Raw genomic sequence first — 21,350 nt, forward strand, 5'->3', positions numbered from 1 at the left:
CCCCCTACTGGGGACCTGGCCCACAACCCAGGCATGTGCCCTGACTGGGAATCAAACCGGCAACCCTTTGGTTGGCACTCAATCCACTGAGCCATACCAGCCATAAAACTCTTTTTCTTGAAATAATGGGAAACCCTCATAACCCAAGAATTAAATAAGAATTGGAATCAAGAAGGGTAAGGTAAGATTTTAATAACCTCATCAAGAGCACAAGAGGCAAGGCCTCTGATCCACGTAACATGGAGAGAAGATCATAAATTTCCCACATAGTTCTGTCTCTGGGTTGCCAAACCTTCTACGAATCTAAAACTGGGGAAAAGATATCATCCCCGGATGGGTAACGGGCAGTAAAATCATTTTAAACCAAACTTTAAGTGGAGGGGAAAAAAAACAAATCTCCTATGAGAATGCATAATCACTCACCAGTCATCATTTGCCTTCAGACCCAAATTGAAGGCAAGAATTTAGTTCAAATGATTTAGGTTGATGATGCCCTTAGGCATCTGGAAGAAAGACATTCAAATAATCATGGAAGTATACCAGTAATCTGGGACTCAGGAAGTACCTACAGATGAAGTTCCAAGGAATAGAAGCTCATTATAAAATAATAAAACGAGAGATATAAGGGTCCAGAAATGACAGTTACACTGCAGAATATATTTAAGGAGCTAAAATTGAAAACTGGAAATACGAGATAAGAAAAAGAGACAGTAACCCCAGCTGGTTTGGCTCAGTGGGTTGGGAGGTTGAAAGGTCATTGGTTCAATTCCTGCCCAGGGTACATGCCTGGGTTGTGGGTTCGATCTCCTGCTGGCAGTGTGCAAGAACCAACCAATCAATGTTTCTCTCGAACGCTGATGTTTCTCTCCCTCTCCTTCTCTCTCCTTTTCCCTCTCTCTAAAAACAAATGAATAAAACCTTCAAAAAAAGAAACGAGAAAGGAACAATCAGAAGTGATCATTCAAGTTGAAAAAAGAATAATTATGGAATACATATTCAATTGAAACAGATGGAATATTTGTCTTAGGATATTCATTGTCAAATGACTCAATAAATTTTAAAACAATGCTGTTACATAGGCCTTCCCTTCAGGCTGCAAAGAATTAAATTGTAAGCCAATAACAAGAGGATAATTAATATGTATACATATAGAGATATATATAAACATACATATTTTTCTATGCATACATATGTGTTCAAATATTTGCAAGATGTGGGATAACAGCTAAAATGACAATAAAAAAAGGACACTTACATAGGCTAAAGTATTTCCGAGACAAGAGAGCCTGAAAATTATGTTTCAACTTGAGAATTTAGAAGAAAACATTAAACCTGAAGAAAAGAATAATTTTAAATGAGTAGAAATTAATAAACTGCGTATATGAGAGTCAATGAAGATTCAACAAAATAAAATTAGTTTATTTGAAAAAACAAACCTCTCATGACTGATAAAAATAGGAATAAGCACAGGTGAAAAGCATTAAGACTATCAAAATGAATAAGAAGCAAGTCTGCTGGTGCAAGAGAGACTGAAAAGAATATTATGAACACCTTATGCCAACAAATTTAAAAAACTTAGACTTAAGAATATAAATAATATATGGCTCAAAACAAACAGAAACACAGAAAATTGTCTTCTAAACATTTCAGAAGTTGCATCAGTAATACAAATATCCATTAAAAAAAAAACAGACCCAGACATATTTTTACAGGTAAATTCTACCACAATAAAGATAATTGCAATCATACATAAATACTCTCAGAAAATAGGAGGAAAAGATAAAAGGTTTATCTACTTATTTACTGAAGCTCCTTTGATCAAGAAGCAAAAATCTGAGGGATAGGAGGAGAAATTAAATTTACGAGCCAACCTCGCTCATTAATCTAAGATAAAGTCCTACCACCTGGCACAAGATCCTCCAGGAATGCACGCAAACATGCAATCCAGCGTCTGAGGTGCACGAGTGCCCCTCACCCTCCAGCTCGGCCCGCCTCTCTCTACCCTCATCACATGCTCATCACCATGCAGGTTCTTCAGTTTCCTGAATTTGCCAGGCTCTTTCCTGTCTCAGGCCTCTGCACTCGCTGCTTGCTCTAGAATGCTCTTCTGTCTAATCAGCACGTGACTGGCTCTTTCCCATCCTGCAGATCCCAGCCCAAACATGACCTTCTCAGAGCACTTCCCTGTCCACCACATCGGCACACCCTCCACACTCTGTCATTTGACATGGTGACACCATCGTCCTCCACTTGATGGACATTTACCCAGCGTCTCCCACGTGCCAGGCGGTGTCTGGGCACTATGGGACACGCTACTGAATAAAACAGACAATACCACTACCTAGGAAATACACTGCAATAAAATACTTACACCTTTTTTAAATAAACATGTGTATTTAGTTCATTGGCCTCTTCCCCTAGACCAAAGAGATCAAGAGAGCAAGACTTTTATATGTTGTGTGTGTTGTTTTTAGTTCTAAGTTGGCCCTATGGATAAACATAAATGACCAGTGAATACGATTTAATTACTGAACTATGTCACCTTTCTGGCATTCTAACTCGGCCCTACTCACCATGCAAGGGGAGTCTATACAGGAAAAAGAAAAAGGGAAGAAAATAATTATGGAACAAAAATTAACAAGCATTTTCTTACATCATTGGCATCCTCTATTAATATAGTCATTTATAAAAACATTTTTCAAAGATATGTGAATGTAGCTTCAAAAGAAAATTTATTTTTCTCAATTAAGGATACTTGAAAGCCAAAGCTAATAAGATGTTGGGAAGTCTGGGGCTGTGAAGGCCATGTAAAGAAAATATTTTTTTAATGGACTTAATGCTCTTCAGAGCCAGCTCTGGCTGGAGCAGGCCCTCGGACGCACTTACTCCTCCCCGTAAGTCAGAGACCAACGGTTCCCTGTCACAGCGAGTACCAAAAGGGCACCTCTGTCGCCCCCTGAATTTGATGGGAAGTTAACACAGATTGACGACAGGTCATCTGAAAGTGCTTGTCTCTTTTATTTTCAATTTTGCAGGGTGGAAATTGCCCATATTTTGTCTGCGTGGCTCATGGTCCATGCCACTTGGAGTGTCTTGACACTTATCCTCAGAATGAGGCCCAAAAGCAGTGAAGCAATTTCTCCATTTTTTCAAGACTTTATCACGTAAATATTATTCACCAGTGTTGGTTCTAATGCCATTGTTACAAATCAGTTTAGTATGCCCAGCAAAAATTCATTATCCCGAGGAACAATGAGATAGTTACCTTTTATACCTGGTCCTGAAATTTTTGTTCTTATAAATACCATCACATTTCAAATATTTATACCAAAGAAATACACCTCATGTGATTACCAAAAAGGCAGGTGTACAACGTGATGATTTATTTAATATACATGCTCACTAGGAAATGATTGCCACATCAGCCTAATTAACACATCCAAAGCTCCTGTAGTTGCTACTTTTGTGCGTGGTGAGAACACTTAGGATCTTACATTTGAAAGCCAGGTGTCGGCAGGATTGGCTCCTTCCGGGGTCCTGAAGGAGAATCTGTCCCCCCAGGCGCCGTCCTACCCCGTGATGGGGTTGCTGGCCACCCTCAACGTTCTTGGCTTAGAGACACACCACTCCCCACTCTGCCTCCATCTTCACACTCGCCTCTGTCTGTGTCCACATTTCCCATATATCTTGAAGAAGACTTGTACTGGATTTTTACAATTTTTGTTTATTTTTTCTTTCAGCACTTTAAAATGCAGTCCTACAGTTTTCTAGCCTCCATGGCTTCTGAGGAATTGTTCCTTTGTTATTCAAACGTTACAAAATGCCTCCTTTTCCTCCGACTATTGCCAAAGCTGCTCAGTGTATCTCTGGTTTTCAGCCATTTGACTACGATTTGCCTAAGTATGGTTTTCTTCATCATTTGCTCACTGGATGTACACTGAGCCTCTTGAATCTGTACATTTATGTCTCTAAACTTGCAAAAATGTTGGCCATACTTTCTTATGGCCAAGACTATTTGACACCATTCTCCATTTTCCTTCAACGTAATGAGAAATCGCAGAATTCGGTCGCCTCTCCTGCCCCTGTTACGTTTCTGGGGTAAGGGTCAAATGATCAGGGGACGGTATCTGAATGTTTTCTCTCTACTCTTCACTCCCACAGTGCCAAAAGTGTGGAACTCTACTGTGCTTCAATTCTTTAGTGCTCAGTAGTGGGGACAATTCTTTTCCTCTGTTTTTGAATTGTTTGTCGAGGTTTTGAGGGACAGGTTATGACATTTGATTTCATTCTTCTGTTTTACCCGGAGATCTCCCTTAGAGATACATTTCATGAAAAAGAAAAAAAAAAGTCTTAAGTTATCTATAATGCACATGCATCTACGTAAAAATAAAAATAGTATGTTTATCAGGTGTGTTTGTACAGAAAACAGATATATATATAATTTTTCTCTGGAAACATACAGTAAAACCTATAGTTATTGACTAAGGCAAGAGACTGGGTTCAGAATCTAGAAGAAATTAGCCTTCATTTTGTAATCCTCTTGTTCTGCTCATGTTTAAAAAAATTTATTATCATGTACATATCTTATAAGCATAACAAGATCATTTAAAACTAAGACATCTCTTATGCAAAAAAGGGGCACCAAACACTCAATTTCCTGTTCAGTAAACCCGAACTGCACGAGTCTGTCTGAGCCCAGGAGCCGGGCCTGATGAGAAGGTGGATGACCAGCCCCCACTCCCTCCAGACTCTGGCTGGAACTACAGGGGGCCGATGCAAGGCTTGTCATCTGGGGAAGGAGCGCTGTAGTGCTGACAAAACTGAAAACTTTACTACTGAAAAGAAATAAAAACAATAATTATGACGCATCCAATTACATCTGATTTCCTTCTGGAGGAACGGGCGTGCAGAGAACACTTCCGACGGACGAAGGCCTCGGCCTCTGCTGGGTGACACACTCTCCCACTGACCTATGGTGAGCTGTCTACAAGGCAGGACAGTCAAAACGCCTGAGGGGTCTTCAAAGCCCAGGCAGGTATTAAAACCAAATAAAAGGAACAGGAACTGGAGATTTCCAACGCCAAAATCTGCAGGGCTGCTAGAGAGACTCTGTCTAAAGTTCTGAAAAAGCACAGTTCTGGATTCAAATCCAAGCTCTGTTATTCACAAGCATCGTTATATTACTGAACCTCTCTATACCTTGGTTTTGGTGTCTATGAGATTCAGAAGTCACGGTGACCACTTGGCACATTCGTGATGAGGCAAAAGCATAAAGCTGGCATTGTTACTACTGTCACAGGGTAAACTGACCATAGAAGTGAGCAGTATTGATGTTCACTTTAGAAGTTCTCCTCTGAGGGAGAATTACCTAAGTCTCGGATGTATATAAGTTTCACGTTTCTGGATTAGAGCTGGTAGGTGGTTGCATTTTCAGGTTGTCCGCTCCATACCTGTACCTCACTCACAGTGGAAGGGGACATAATGTATTACTGAGCGTGCCCCTGCAGGGAGAGACAGGGTCTCGGTTACAGCTGACACCCCGTCTGACACCCAGCAGTTGTCACTGATGCCATAGTGCTCTGCTGCTCCAAACAGCTCCAGACAGCTTTCGTTTCCTCACCAAATGGTGAACAGCTTTTGGGAAGCAGGCCAAATGGCAATATTTTGCTCTGCTGTCCGTACCAAGTCAACTCCAACTGGCCAGGCCATAAAACATAAAAATAAGGGCATCATACAAATAGCTGAATATTACAGAGAAAGGAAATTATAATGTACTAAATGCTAAGTGAATTACTGAGTACAATGTATTGTGCCAGCACATTTTACATGTCGTCTCATTTAATCTCCAGAAGAACGCTCAAAGACACAGATCGTAGCCCATATTGTAAACAGGAAGCAACTGAGGCTACAAATATTTCCATCCGTGGCCACCAAGATGGTGAGTGCCAGGGCTGAGGCGCAAACCCAGTTTTCCGTGGTAGCGCACTTTCTATTATTCCTGCATGTGCACACAGGAAGACAAGTCTGGGTTGGACATCTTCCTGATCGTGCTCCGAGTAAGTTGTAAGAGAAGATGCACAGAACACTCAGTTTACGTCCTTGGGTTTGGCAAGGGCTGGAATCATCACAGTCTGTCAATTCTTGTCACTTCCTCCGGGTATTTCTGCCAATCAATAAGCTATCTTTGCATACAGCAAAAATGGAAGCCTTTAGTGGTGACCTTGGTATTATCACTGTTCAAGCTATGATAAGAGCAAAAACATTCATTAGACCATTTTCACAAGAATGTGATTATGCAGATCTCTTAGAAATGTAACTGTGGAAGCAGATGCCACCCAGTTAATGATTAACAGTGCCTGTGCTGATCAGCAATTATTTTTTTCTCCCTGGAAGCATGCTGATTAGCCCAAGGCACTCAGAGTCTGGCTCACAGAGAGAGGGCTGGGTCTCCCGCCAAGCTGCACAGCAACACTGTAAATAACAATATGTTCCCCAGACCAGATTTCTAGCCTGCAGGCACCACTGTGTCACATTCCCCAGTCCTGCGCATTGGCCACCGCGCATAGACTCGGAGCTTGGAAGACAGTCAGTTGGGGTCAGAAAGAACTTCTCGCTTTGCTAAACCACGACTTCAGAAAAGTCAGCAATAGGGTATGAGAACCCTATTTCTAAGTAGCCCAAGACTCTCTACTGCTCACTTGCTGTTGGTTAAGTATGAAGGGAAGAACGTACAAAGTTGTCACTTTCGAAGACTCAGCAGATCACAGAACTCAGTGCTTCTGTGGACAGCTCCTTCCAAATTAATTAGCCTCTGTCACACTTACACGTCACCTTCAGAAAAAGAGGTGATAAGAGCCAGTGAATGTGGTTGCTTTGAAAGTTTATCACTGACAGGTAAGAAATTATGAATTCAGTCTGGAACACAATTGTGAGAATTAAATTTTTTATATCGGGATGAGGAATTCTTTAAGCCACACCTTCCCAGTTTCCAGAAGATGTAGGCACTTAGGAAACCCAGTCAGACAGACCTCCAGGGCTTTTGCTGAATGTGAACATCTTGTACTTGCAAGACCATGGCCTGACGGTTTCCTCTGCCTGCTTTTCTCCATGCCTGTGAGACTGTGCTCCCCAAGACGGCTTGTGTTTATAAAGCACTTCACATGTTTTGGTTACTGCGCCAGGCAATGCTTTCACACTTCCTCACTGAGGCGTAGACACCCTCACTGCTCCTGGGACTGACGGCCTGTCTTCAGAAATCCTCCCTGTTATTCTATAAGGTGCATTCTACACCAGGGAGGTCGGCTAACTAACAATATTCCCTATCCCTCCAGGTTTTCCCTGATAAGAAAACCAAGGACAAAGATTTTTAAATGACTTGCTGAAGCTCCCGTAGTGAAGGAGGCCAGAAGCAAGACAAGATTTTAGGCCTCCTGACCTGAATTTTGGGTACCTCCTGAAAGTACAAGACCCTCATTTGCCATTCGTCTAGCTGAAATTAGTACTTAGGAGGGAGTTAGTGGAGACCACCTGTGCTTCCAATGTATGTCTTGCTCCTCGGGAATAATCAACGAGGAAACCGTAGCAAATTCTCTCACAGTATTTGAATCTTCTAAAATGACCGAATTAAAACACTGAATTTCCAGTCTTCTGAGAACTTATCCGACCATGACGAGTGGACGCATAAACAGAATACCAGCATTAGCGCCCAGTAATGTCTCCTTATCTGAACGTTCCTCTTCTAAAGCAGGGAGATTCCCTTTACACGGGTGTGAGTCTCCCACACACATTCCATTTAAAACCAGGAGGCTGAATTCTAGTCAAATTGTACTATTTTCCAAGCTGTTTCCAAGAGGCTGGTCACATTCAAGGGGAACTTCCATGCCCTGGGAAGGGTTAAAATTCAGGTCTCTCGTGTGCTGTAAGCTCACCACCCAGTTGCCTCGGGTCCAGTGGATCACCCCGAGTCCAGTGGAGAAAGTCTAAACCCCCATTTCAGAGGGTGCCAGAGAGCACCTCCAAGACATCTCATTGTACAAAAAACTAAAGAGATCATCCTTTCTTATATAATTTAGAAATTCTTGCTGACTTCTTCTTTCAATAATGAAAAATTCCCAGAGGTTTAAGTTCAAAACTATGATGTTTCCTTTGTGTGTAGGAATCAATCTTTCTTCCAAGCCCATGGCTTTTACTTCCATAATCTTTTCCCACAAGATTACCCTCGTCCCTGGGGGGGGGGGGGCACCCACAGCCCCCGCCCCCCCGCCCCCAGCCACCACTGATGAGAATAAGTCTACCAAGACATGATCTGCTTGGGGAGGAAAGGTAATCAATCTCTCAAAGGAGAAGGGCCAAGAGCCTTTTCCTCCACAGGCTTTTATGGGGTTAGTTCTGCACAAGAATACAGGGAAAGCTCATTAATCATTATCAGGCAGTAAGGATCAAACAATAGATAACATACAAAGAACTCTGAAGGTCTATTCTGAGTCAGGGTCAGACAGCTAAACGGCCATAAAACTTTGGGGAACAAACTCACTTCCTCCTTGGACCCTTATCATTCAGTTGAGAGCATTCTGAACGAAGCAGGTTTCACAGGGTTTTACATAGTCTTTCTTAGGGCAGATCGCCCTAGGGAACCTGCCCTTTCCAGCACAGGGCTGCACCCACCTCCAGCGTTGTTTCGGGCTTAAGTCAGGCAGGGGAAGTAAGGCAACCAAGAGATTAGGAGACTTCTCACAGACTAAATGAGGACTCAGGCTGTGTCAAAGCCGAGGGGCAAGGGTCCATCACCCCCTTTTGCTGTAGCCCCCAAGTCCTTCCCTGGGGCCTCCCTGTGATTGTGCCTGTCTTAGGTCGTCCCCCATGGGGAATCTTACCCATCATTGGCTAACCAATCAAGCACTGCGGGCCACACAGGGTGATATAAAAGGGGGCAGAGGCCATGATCCTGCCAGAGAGATAAGCTTTGTCTCCTTAGCGGTTTATGGTCCGAAGGTCGCTCACTCTGCCTTAGCCATGGTGGGGGTTGGGGGTGGGTTACAGCTTCTGAAACCAGGCAGGACGGTTCCCAACACCTCTGTACTTCCTGTCCAGTATGAACTAGTCTGGTTTAGCAAGGAGTCTTCTCTCTGCAGTCTCAGCCTTTGGCTTCTCTTTTTTGTTATTCAATTTATTTATGAAAAAAGATTTATTACTTTAAAGTATTTCTTTGATCCTTCCTCTGCCAAGAACATTAATGTCATCCATATGACCATATGACAAATTTTAGCGACCAGGTTACCATTCAAGGTGACAAGTCAGGTACCAAGTTACACTTCCAATCTTTCCATCCAGACACCATTCCTCACCATTTCCCATTTCTACCACATGTCTTCCTGTGGTTATGGTGCTCACTCTGATATGGAGGGATTCTTTTTTTCTTTTTTTTTTTTTTAGATTTTAAGTCTCCTAAAGTCTATTTATTTATTTTCAGAGAGAGGAAAAAGGAGGGAGAAAGAGAGGGAGAGAAATGTCAATGTGTTGCCTCTTGTGTGTCCCCTACTGGGGACCTAGCCCACAACCCAGGCATGTGCCATGACTGGGAATCAAACTAGTGACCCTTTGGTTCACAGGCTGGCACTCAAACCACTGAGCCATACCAGCCAGGACTAGATGGAGAGATTTCTTATCTCAGGTCTCTAAGGCATATTCGTCCTTCCAGATCTAGCTTTAAGAGAATGTTTCCCAAACCAGCAATTCCAGAAGCCCCACTCACTTCCTATCCCAAGCCAGAAATAATCTCACCTAAATCCCAACTCCAAAAGTCCCTTTTTAGAGCAATCATGGATTGAATTAATAGAATGGCCTTTTTTATTTTTTAATCAAATTTATTGGTGTGACTTTGGTTGGTAAGATTATACAAGTTTCGAGCGTACAATTCCATGATACCTGCGGTGAATGCTGTATTGTGGGCCCACCACTCAATTAGCTTTCAATGCGTGTGCTTTATCTCCTTGAACACCATCGGAGCCCTGAGAGTAGGCGGTACCGATCATCAGTCCCTGCCCAAAGGACACGTGACTCAATCATACCAGTAACAAATGATGATAATGGGTGAGAGAAATGGGTCACCTACTGTATGTCAGCACAGAACCATGTCACCTTTGTGAAGTAGGTGCTGTTGTTAACCCTGTTTTACAGATTCAAAAACTAAATGTTAGAACACCTAAATACTTCATGGTAAGCATTAAGTATATGAATACAAATTTTTTCCTTTCCCATTCCACTTCACTGCCTTGCTAGGATAGCAGGCTTTAGAAGTTAGCCACCTAAAAGCCTTGTCAGAATATCAGGGTGACAATTTTTTTTAAATACCCCAGAGAGTTGCTTCCTAGTCCTAGGATCACTTCCTCTCCAGAGGCAACAAGACAGAGAACGTGCTCCTTTGTCAAATGCCCCGCCCCTCCCTGCGGATGGCACACCCACCTGGGATGGCAGCGGCTGTCTCCCCATCACTGGATTCCCTCTCACAATGGACAGCTTCGCTTGAATTTGTATAAAAGCTCAACAGACAAACATATGATTCCCGTACCGGGATACAGATAACCAGAGCTACAGACAGCTGTTATGTGGTATCTTCAATCTCAGGGCCTTGCCTAAAATTTACCTCCCACAAGTCAGCACTCCTGGTAGGCTGGATTTTCCTACAAAAAAAAATTGGGAATTTGGATATCTAAGGGGCTTCTTTTGAAATCTTACTCAACAGGAGTGTCTGTCAAACAGCATGGTCTTACGATAACATTCAAAATTGTCCAACAAGGATTTAAAGAGAGATTGCAAATAGTACTTGACCACTGCGAAGAGACTGGGCGAAAGGCATATTGTGTGCATATTTTGGCTATTAATGCAAATGTTCTCCCATTAAATGTACAAAATGTTTCCATTATCTATTGTATCCTCACGTCTCCAAAAGACAGCTGTGTATAAAAAGAGGCTCGAAAGGGACAAGGATTTAACAATGTACTTATCTGTCTCGTCTCATCATTCTGAATCTCATTTAAAAGTAAATAAAGAATGAATAAATTGAGTTATCTTCGATGTAAGTGGCATCTGCAGCAAAGGTTCAAGAGAAAATCACTTAGCCATTCATTCAGACATGTAGTGAGTGTGTGGATACTTGGAGCTAAGAATAGAAGGGAGAAAAAAAAGAGCACAGTTTCTGTCTGCAAAGATGTTTACTTAAATGGGGAGATAGGCATGAAAATGGAGCACAGTGAGTGTACCTCGGCAGGACTGAAAAGAATAGAGAAGCAGAGTGTTTCTATCTCAAGTTCATTAGCCAAGGTCTTTTGTGAAGGTGAAGGGCTTTGCAACTAACCAACCAACTTCTAGGTGAATATTTAATTATGCTGTGGAGGTGGGGTGGAAACAGCCATCTTTTTCAAATGAACTCAGAGAGATGAAACACTTGTTTAAAATGGGAGCTGGCTTTCAATCAGTCAACACCCTCTGCCAGCTGGAATTCTTGAAAATAGTGGGAAATCAGATTAAATGTTTGCTGTAAACAGTCCTGTCTTATTCTGGAGCCCCAGGGGGAAGAATAAAAGTATCATTCCTCCCTAGACTTTTGGTTTGGAGACACCTATTAGAGACCCTTGTATCTGAGTCCATTTAAGGTTTGTTTTCATAACTGCCTTGTAATAAGTAAATAGCCAGTGTGAAAATTAGTGATAGTTCACAAAATGTGTCAACAATAAATGTATCAAGTTTCTCACTTTGAATCTATTTTATTTCCATTTGTTAAATTCTTTGCGTAACCCTTGGTCTTTAAGATGAGAAATTAACTGTCTCAACTTCCATCTAAAGCAGTTTACAAATAAAATACTTCTGATAGTTTCCCGAAACTTGTATATATTTCAAAGGTTTGGAGTGTAATTTTTTTTAATTTTTGTTTTCTGTGATTTGCTATGCACTGCGTGACATAATAGTTAGTGATTTCATCCACTAACCAATCTCTTGAAATTGCTCTTGTTTTATTCACAAAGATTTTTTTAAAAATCCTAAACCCTAGCCCTGGCTGGTATGGCTAGTGGATTGAGTGTGGGCTGCAAACCAAAGGGTCACCAGTTTGATTCCCAGTCAGGGCACATGCCTGGGTTGCGGGCCAGGTCCCCAGTAGGGGGCGTAAGTGGCAACCACATATTTGATGTTTCTCTCCTTCTTCCTCTCCCTCCCTTCCACCTCTGTCTAAAAATAAGTAAATAAAATCTTTTTAAGAATCCTAGATCAGTTTTTCGCTCAAAGGCTCCCACAACTAGTAAAGCACAACAGTAGGTTGGGGTTTCCACGGGAAGGTAGTTGAGCTGCAGAATGAATACAGATTAAAAATAGTTATAAAGGGGATAGAAAATATTCCAGTCAGAGAAAACACAAGTGAGCAAGGCTCTGAGACGGAGATTTTCAAGTGTTTTCATCTCACAGCACGCAGAGACTAATTACTAAAATTCTGCGACAGACCAAAAAAGATGTTTTTTGCCAATCTGACAGGAAAAACAGGTGTCATTGTCATTCACTCACACCAGATGGCGATTGTTGTGTTGGCTGTTGTCGTTTTTTCATTGGACAATCTACGGGAAAAGAGGTCAGTGCTCCTGACTAAGTAGCCAGCTACTGCATGCTTTAAAAACTCTTGCGGCACACCAGGGTTCCACAGCACACTGGCTGAATATCGCTCCTCTAAGATATAATATCTTAAAACAATGTTATTTTTCAAGAAATTCCTAAAAGACTATTATTTCCAAAACAAGAAGTGGTTTGAGGAGAGGGCCATCAGCTGTGTGTCTGTGGCACATGACTGACAGAGTGTGACTGGGTGTGGGAGAGTCCGGCACATGAGGGCGCCATGGGAAAAAAGGGAGCAACCTCCCGTTCCTCCCACGGAGCAACCATACACCCCAGATCATGCCCCCGTGAGGATAATTACTAGAGCACCCCCTTCTCTCTCAAACGTGGCCCTGTTTCAATGATAAATTACATCATCACCCTACTAATTAACAAAGTAATGGAACAGATGGTAACATTCCCCCTCTTGGAATCTCAAGCAAATCTCGCTAAGCCACCTGTCTCTGTCCCTGATTTAGGGACAGGTGAAGTTAGATGTCAGAGGTATCATTGCCCGTAGGAATTATTAGAAGCTCACTGCAGAAAAATAGCTGCAAACAAACGAAATGCCGGTCAAGACACTTGAAGTTTTAAAAAGAACAAGGTAGATACAAAGTTACTCAACGTTTCAAGACAGCCCCCTTCTGACAGACCAGAAGCGAGGTGTAGCACAACACGCAAATCTGACTCTGTTAGGTGAGCAAATCATGAAAAGCTGCACGTGTGCTGGGAGAAATCTTTGTTTTTTAATTTAGTACTCTGGGGGATTTGCGGGTGATTGTTATTTTTATCTTGTTACTTTGATAGGTAAATAGGTAGCGTTAAAATTCAAGGGTAAAATGATTCACTGGATAAAAAGGTCGTCTTTTGTTTCATTTTCTACACTGAAAAAAAATCACAATATACATTATTGCTCTTAAAAGGGAAAAACACTGGGCATTGATGGAATTGTTGTCTACTCATAATGATGTAAAAGATAGAAGGCATCTCCTTCTAAAATTTCCCTCCCAAATCTACCCTGGATGGCTCAGTGACCGAAACTTTACCCAGGGTACCAAGATTTCACCAATTCTTGTTCTGCCTCACTCCGCAGTGATGTCGTATCTTCTTACAAGGATTTATGAGAAACTGTATCTGGAAAAGATACAGTTTAGTGTATAGTATATGCCACTATCCAAATGTAAGATACTTCAATTTTGCTTAACATCTCCCTGTGCATCTGAAACTGTTAAATCTATTCCGTTTTGATTTAATTTATATTGTTTCCCTGAAGAGGTGAACCCCTTGGAACCGAACACACGATAGGAAGCAGAGAGAGAGGCTCAGAATAAGAATTTGGAATCAGAGCTAATGTTACAATCTTCATACATTTTCTTATACTTTTTTGTAACTTCAGACAAGCTTATTACTCTCTTCAAATGTCAGTTTCTCATCTGTACTTTGGGTTCTACACACTCCACTTCCTGAACTACATTCTACGTTCTTCTATTTTTCCACTGGGTTGTCCTAATGAATTCAGTGTCTCTAGTTTCTTTCCCACAAAGCAATTTACATTAAAATCTTTCATGTACAGAAAAGCTCCTGCTTTGATCAATTAACTTCCAATATCTAACGTGTTGGAATGGACATGGGAAATGTTATGTGGAAAATTATGGCTTTAATACATGTCTTTACCATTGGCTTTGAGATAAGTTCCAAGTGATCTCGCCTTTATTTCAAAGTTTCTTAGTTTGGATTATATAGATGGGCTTCGAAATATCTGTGAACCTCTTGAGTGTGTTCTGAAAATTCTGTGGTCTGTGTTATAAATACACTTTTCTTTTTTTCGCACTTTTTTTCTTTTTTTTAAATTTAATTCTTGTTCAAGTACAGTTTTCTGTCTTATATTCCCAGCCCTGCTCCCCCCGTGCTCCTCACCTCCCTCCCATTTCCACCCCCCACCTTAGTTATTGTCCATGTGTCCTTTATACTTGTTCATGTGAGTCCATCCCCTTTTCCCCTATGATTCTCTCCCCTCTCCCCTCTGGACCCTGTCAGCCTGTTCCCTATTTGAGTGTCACTGGTCATATTTTGCTTGCTTGTTTTGTTGTTTAGATTCCTGTTAATGGTGATATCATATGATATTTGTCTTTCACCACCTGGCTTATTTTACTCAGCATAATGCTTTCCAGTTCCATCCATGATGTTGCAAAGGGTAGTAGTTCCTTCTTCCTTTCTGCAGCATAGAATTTCATTGTGTAAATGTACCATAGCTTTTGGATCCAGTCATTTACCGATGGGCATCTAGGTTGCTTCCAACTCTTGACTATCATGAATTGTGCTGCTATGAACATCAGGGTGCATAATGGGCAAAGAACTTGAACAGACATTTCTCCAAGGAGGACATACAGAGGATCCAGAGACACATGAAAATATGCTCGATATTGCTAGCTATCAGAGAGATGCAAATTAAAACCACAATGAGATACCACTTTACACCAGTCAGAATGGCTATCATAAACCAAGAAACAAACAAGTGCTGGAGAGGTTGTGGGGAAAAGGGGACCCTAGTTCACTGTTGGTGGGATTGCAGATTGGTACAACCACTATGGAAAACAGTATGGAATTTTTCTAAGAAAACTAAAAATGGACGTGCCTTTTGTCCCAGCAATTCCACTCTTAGGAGTATATCCTAAGAATCCTGAAACACCAATCCAAAAGAGCCTAAATATACTTTTCTGTACATGAGAACTACTTTTTGCAAGTGAAAGTGAAACATGAAAACTGCTAACACAATAGGGGATTTAGGGAAGATTCTGAATATTGTCCAATAAGAATATTGACAAGATCTGTTGGTTTGTTGTTGTTTTTTTTTACAAAGATGAAAAAGCAATAAGGCTACCCAAACGAAGGCAGCATCGTCCAGTTGAAGGGCAGGCTTTCAGACAGGACAAAACATCAGGCACTCTCCCACGGGTTCCCAAACCTCCTGATCCCATTCCCCTGATAGAAAAAAAAAGTAAATTCTTTTTCACAAATACTCCCTCCTTTTGCTAGGGATGCATAAAAGAGTCAGTTAGGAATAAAGGAAAAATTTAGCCTTCTTCCTTTCTAGCACAATTCATGAAATCAGCAAGCTTATTTAAGAAATAGAATGTTGGTGATGATGATTAAAGAATCCGTGTCAACGGGGTCTAAATCAAGCCCTTATTATATGAAATGCTAAAGGGACTTATCTAAGAAAAAGAAGATGAAAAATATGAACAGTGAAAGGACAGCAAACACACAGTTATTAACAACCACACCTAAAACAAAAGCAAACCAAGAGGACAGCTAGATCAGGAGTGGAACCACAGAAATGAAGATCACATGGAGGGTTAGCAACAGGGGAGTGGGAGGAGGAGAAGGGGGGAGAAGGTACAGAAAATAGCATAGATGGTAGGTAGAAAATAGATAGGGGGAGGGCAAGAATAGTGGGGGAAATATAGAATCTAAAGAACTTGAGACACGTGGTTATAAACTAAGGGCGGGGAGAATGGTGGGGGAGGGGTGTGCAGGGTGGAGGGGAATGAAGGGGGGAATAGAACAACTGTAATGGTATAATCAATAAAATATATTTTAAAAAGTAAAATTAATTAGTTAATTAATTAATTAATAAAAGGGACTTTCATGTCTATGAATAAAAATACAGTTTTTCTTTCTTGGAGGTGGAGGGAGTTTATTTGTTTTAAAATATATAATGATGTCTTGCTGGATGAATCCCAGGATATGTCGCTTATAACCTTATTTTAAACTAATTGAACAGCCAGCCCCCCCTTTTTTTCTTTTGGTCACTCTCAATAGAACATAGTCACGGGGCTTGTTTCTGGTCACTTAATAGGAAAAACTGAAATCCTGTATCTTTCCCAGAGTCCCCTCTACTATATCGAAACGACTTTGGTACAAATGCCTTCAGCTTTTCCATTCAAGCCTACATTGAACAAGATACATAGCAGCCTGTTTGACAGCACTTGGGACACACACTGAGACGAGCTCCGTAAGTACATTGGGAGCCTTGCCGTGAAAAGAGCAAGTGGCATCTTGCAGTTTCTAACCCTCAGAAATTGAGAGTTAATGCTGTTTGACAGTCGGGTGTGGAAACTCAGCTGAGACTTGTAAAAGTTGCTCTCATTTAATCCTTTGTTTTGCTTAAGAGCAGAAAGTGTTGAAACCAGCCCTGTTTAGTTCCAAAATTTTATTACTCTCTGAGTTTACTAACAAGATTGTTTACGGTTCTTCCGGAAAACAATTTCGAGGTGGTCTTTGTTTCATTATTTGTTTAGAAAAAGAAATGCGTGTTTATTAATCCCTAGGTACCCTATCCTGTTTTGCAAATCACCAAGGGGTCAGCAATTTCCCCCCCTCTCTCTCAGAGAGCATTGTATTGGGGAGCTATACATACATAGTCAAAAAAGCACTTATATCCAAAATACATAATAAACCCTTACTAATATCAAAAAAGACAACCCAAAAGAAAAAACTTAAATATAAGCTTCATAAAAGATATACCATAAACATATGAAAAGGTACCCAATATCATTTTGTTATGAGGTAATATAAATTAAAATCACAGTGAAATACTTCATATTCACAACAATGGCTGAACTGAAAATCTTTTAAAGATAAAAATACAAAGTACTGTCAAGGATGTATAGCATTCATAACTTTCATAAACTGCTAGTGGCAACATAAATTTGGAAAAATACTTAGCAGTAACTACCTGGTTGAATCTGTACATATTATATAACCCAGTACTCCACTCCTAAGTAAAAATGTCCAAATGTGCAAATATGTTCAACAAAATGAATGTAGTAGAATGCTCAGAGGAACACTATGCTACAACTAGAAAAGACCCAAATGTTCAGTATCAGAAGAACTCATAAATAAGTTGTGGTATATTTGCACAATGAAATAATACACAGCATTGAAAAAAATCTACCACTACATGCAAAAAATTAAGGATGGTGACCCTGTTTATACAAAGCATGAGAGGAACAGGTTTAATCTGCGCTGTTAGAACTCAGGGTGGTCAGGACAGTGGTTATGCTCAGGAGTTGGGGGATTATTGACTGGAGAAGACCATGGGTGGGGTGCAGTGCAATGGGATGCGGGCTTTACACCTTAGGCCTGCATGGCTGGTCGTGTTTAGTTTGTGCAACTTCAGTGAGCTGTATATTTATTTATATTAGGTGCGTTTTTGTACCTATATTACACTTAAAATTTTTTTCAAAGTTAAAAAATAATTACTTTTTCTTGACTTGGTTAACACTAGCGTCGCAGTTTTGAGTGCCCATTTTCACTTCATGTGGGCGAAACTGAAGCTCTCACACCAAGGAATTTTGCCCCCTAGTGAAGAGGCTCAGCTCAACACTGCCTCCCTCACTCTGAATAATCTTCTGGACAGGTTGTCTAGGTTCTACTAATGCGGATATTAACGCTAATTTAGTTTCTCCCAAATAATGCATTATGTGTTTTTTTAATCAGACTCAAATGAGTACGCTGGTTATGACATGCTGGCATTTGAACCACTAGAAACGTCGCAAACACTAAAAAGCGGCACCACTGGCATCAAAGAAACTCTTTTTGAAGCCGGCTCTGCCAATGGCTCTCATTAGAATATTGTGCAAAATTATTCAACCTCTCGCAGCTATAGTAACCCCGTCTCCAAAAGGAGAATAATTGTCAATCCACATGGCATGTGAGAATTAAATGAGATAAATTGTGGAAAAGACTTAGCCCAAGACCTGGCTTTTCCTTAAGAGCTCAGAAAAAAATAGTAGATAGTTTTATCATTACAATTATTATGTATCTATTATGTGTATTCCATTAAAACTATTATGTCTTATTCTAAGCCCTCTTTAAACTGAGTTTTAATCACTATTTAAAACAGGGAAAACAGTGACCGCCCATGGAGACTTGCACATGTACATCACGTATTCACTTACTTGTTCGGCCATTTTATGAAGCACCTACTATGTTTGAGTGCTATTCTGTGTGCAGTCAATACACCATGAATCAAACGTAGTCCTGCTTTTAGGCAACAGTTTTAAGTCTGTCTATTGGGCAGCAAGTTGTGATTAGTGGAAGTTATCCATGCTTTATGTGACAAAAGCAACTATGGCAGAAAGACTAGCCTAAATCATAAGCCCCTTTCAACAACCATTACTACACTTATAAGCGCTCACATTCCTCCCCAGACTTAGCACTTCAGTCTGACGCGGAAACAGTATTCACATGTAAGGACTTTACCGTTAATCCTACTGTTACATGTCACAATATATAATCACATCACATATACATTTAATACATAACAGTAACACTAACAGAGTTAATATTAATCCAGAGTTAAATATACTATGCAGACCGTTCCTGACTTAACAATAGTTCAACTTAAAGTTTGTCAAGTTTATGATGGTGCAAGAGCCACACTCATTCTGTGGAAAGTGCACTTTGAATTTTGATCTTTTTGCAAGTCAGCGGTACCTGTCAGGATAATCTCTCCTGATGCTGGACAGCGGCAGCAAGCCACGGCTTCCCGACAGGCACAGTCACGAGGGTAAACAACTGGTCCTCAGCACTGCGCTGCGCTGCCCTCGTTTGGGGGACACTGCGTGGTGAGCACAGGGAAGGTAGGCGAGGCGCAGCTATGGGGTTCAGCAGACCAGGTGCATTAAACGCATTTTCAACTTAGGGTTTTTCAATTTACATGGGTTTATTGGGACATAAACCCATCATAATTCCAGGGTCTGGGTATCATATTACATTGATATATTATATAATATAGATATGTTATATATTTAATCAGTTGATAAACAGATGAAAAGAGAGGGAGAGAGGGAGGGAGGAAGGACTTAGTTGTTAGTAAATAAGAAATGGTGCCTGACATTGAACTGCTACATGGATAACCTCTGTCTCATATTAGTACTATATACGTATCATAGCACAACACTTAGAATATGGAGGGCATTTGGTACATTCTGTTAAGCACATGTAACATATTTACACTAAAAAATAAAAGTAAAACAGTGTGATGGTGCCTTAGCATAATTTTCAGTATGCATCAGCACCTTCCTTTGTAGAAAACTGAACTCAGTCATAATAACTTCTGAGGTAGCTTCATGACATTCTGGCTTTAAATTGTTTTCCTACAGAGATGGAGGCTTAGATATATGAGTTTCAGATTCTGATGTGTTCCAGTAATTAAATCATTTGCATCCAAACTCCATTTTGCCTGAGTAACTTCCCCAACACTGGAGACAGGTCGGGGGGCCAGGGGAGGTTTTTCGTTAAGATTTTGAGGAGATGTATAATGCAGAACAATTCATTACACGAAATAAAAAAATAAACCACAATCTAGCATGACCTGTCCTTTTTACTTTTACATCATTCTTTCCAGAAAAAGTAAACACATACAAATATTGAGTCGTTTTTAAAAATTGCATTGCAGTGCATCTTTCCAAATTCTTACAGTGCCATCTGAAGTCTGATAATCTGCTGTAGGCTTTAAAACAATGTATCTGGGATCATGTTCCTACACTAATACCATAAACAGAGAATATTAACCACGTCATGAAACTATAATGAAAAAATACATATGTGAGCACTTCAGTCAGCACAAATATTTTACATCTCGCACAGCAAAGATGCTATGGGAAGCCCATTATTCGTGCTTTTTCATACATCCATTTGACACCAGAACGGTACTGGTTCCCTGAGGGTCTGTGCCATGGTGTGTTATGGAGTTCATAACTTCCTACTCTGACATGCTTTTTTGCCTAAAAAGAATTCTCTCACCGGGTTGTCAGTCATTTCCACATTATCTTCTGCCCACCTGGCAGATGGCGTGGTCCCTCTAACCATTTTCTTCCCTTTTCTGCTGTTTGGATACCGACTGCCTTTGGCTCTCTCGTACATTCACGTCCTTCCACTTACAGATTGCTTTTCTTATGTTAAACATAAGGTCTACGATCTGATTGTATAATACTTGAGATTACTCTGTCAAGGACCATTTAAAGGCAAGGAAACAGTATGCTAATATTTAACAGTGCCAACCAGTATTTCTGAAATCTGTAATGATAACAATGAAATAACGTGGCCAGAGCCAAAACTTCAGTTCCATGCCCTGATATGAATTATTTTGTTTTTAAATATATGCACCATTATATATGATAACACAATAGCATATTACATGATATTTAATACATTACATATCATTTTACACATATATAAGCATAAGAAAAATCTGGAGAAATTCTAGGGAAAACGTCACTCCCAACTATAGATATTCTTATTCATTTAGGATTAAACTCATTATTTAGTGTCATTTTCAAGTAAATGCTCTCAGATTGTATTTAAAAGGAAAAGTAAATGTAGAGTAAATTGGAAACTTAATGGATATGTACAAAGCAAATCGTTCATTTAAAATGGTTTTGAGTGGTCATAATGATGTAGCAGTTGATCCAATTAATTTATTGAAATTCTAAAAATTTTATGCAAGGAATTCTGGTGAGTACCATTGGGAATCAAAAGATACACAATTATGAAATAGAATGTTGCCTCAAAAAATGTGAGCTTTTGGAGAAGACATGTACATGGGCTACAGAAATAAAATATGACATGAGAATGTAATAATGAACATAATCCTTTATCCTAAAATGTAGAAAGTAAGGACCATCGAAGAATCTACTTGACCTAAG

This window comes from Sturnira hondurensis, unplaced genomic scaffold (genome assembly GCF_014824575.4).
Source record: "Sturnira hondurensis isolate 20B ecotype Veracruz unplaced genomic scaffold, ASM1482457v3 Scaffold0003090, whole genome shotgun sequence".
Lineage (NCBI taxonomy): Eukaryota > Metazoa > Chordata > Mammalia > Chiroptera > Phyllostomidae > Sturnira > Sturnira hondurensis.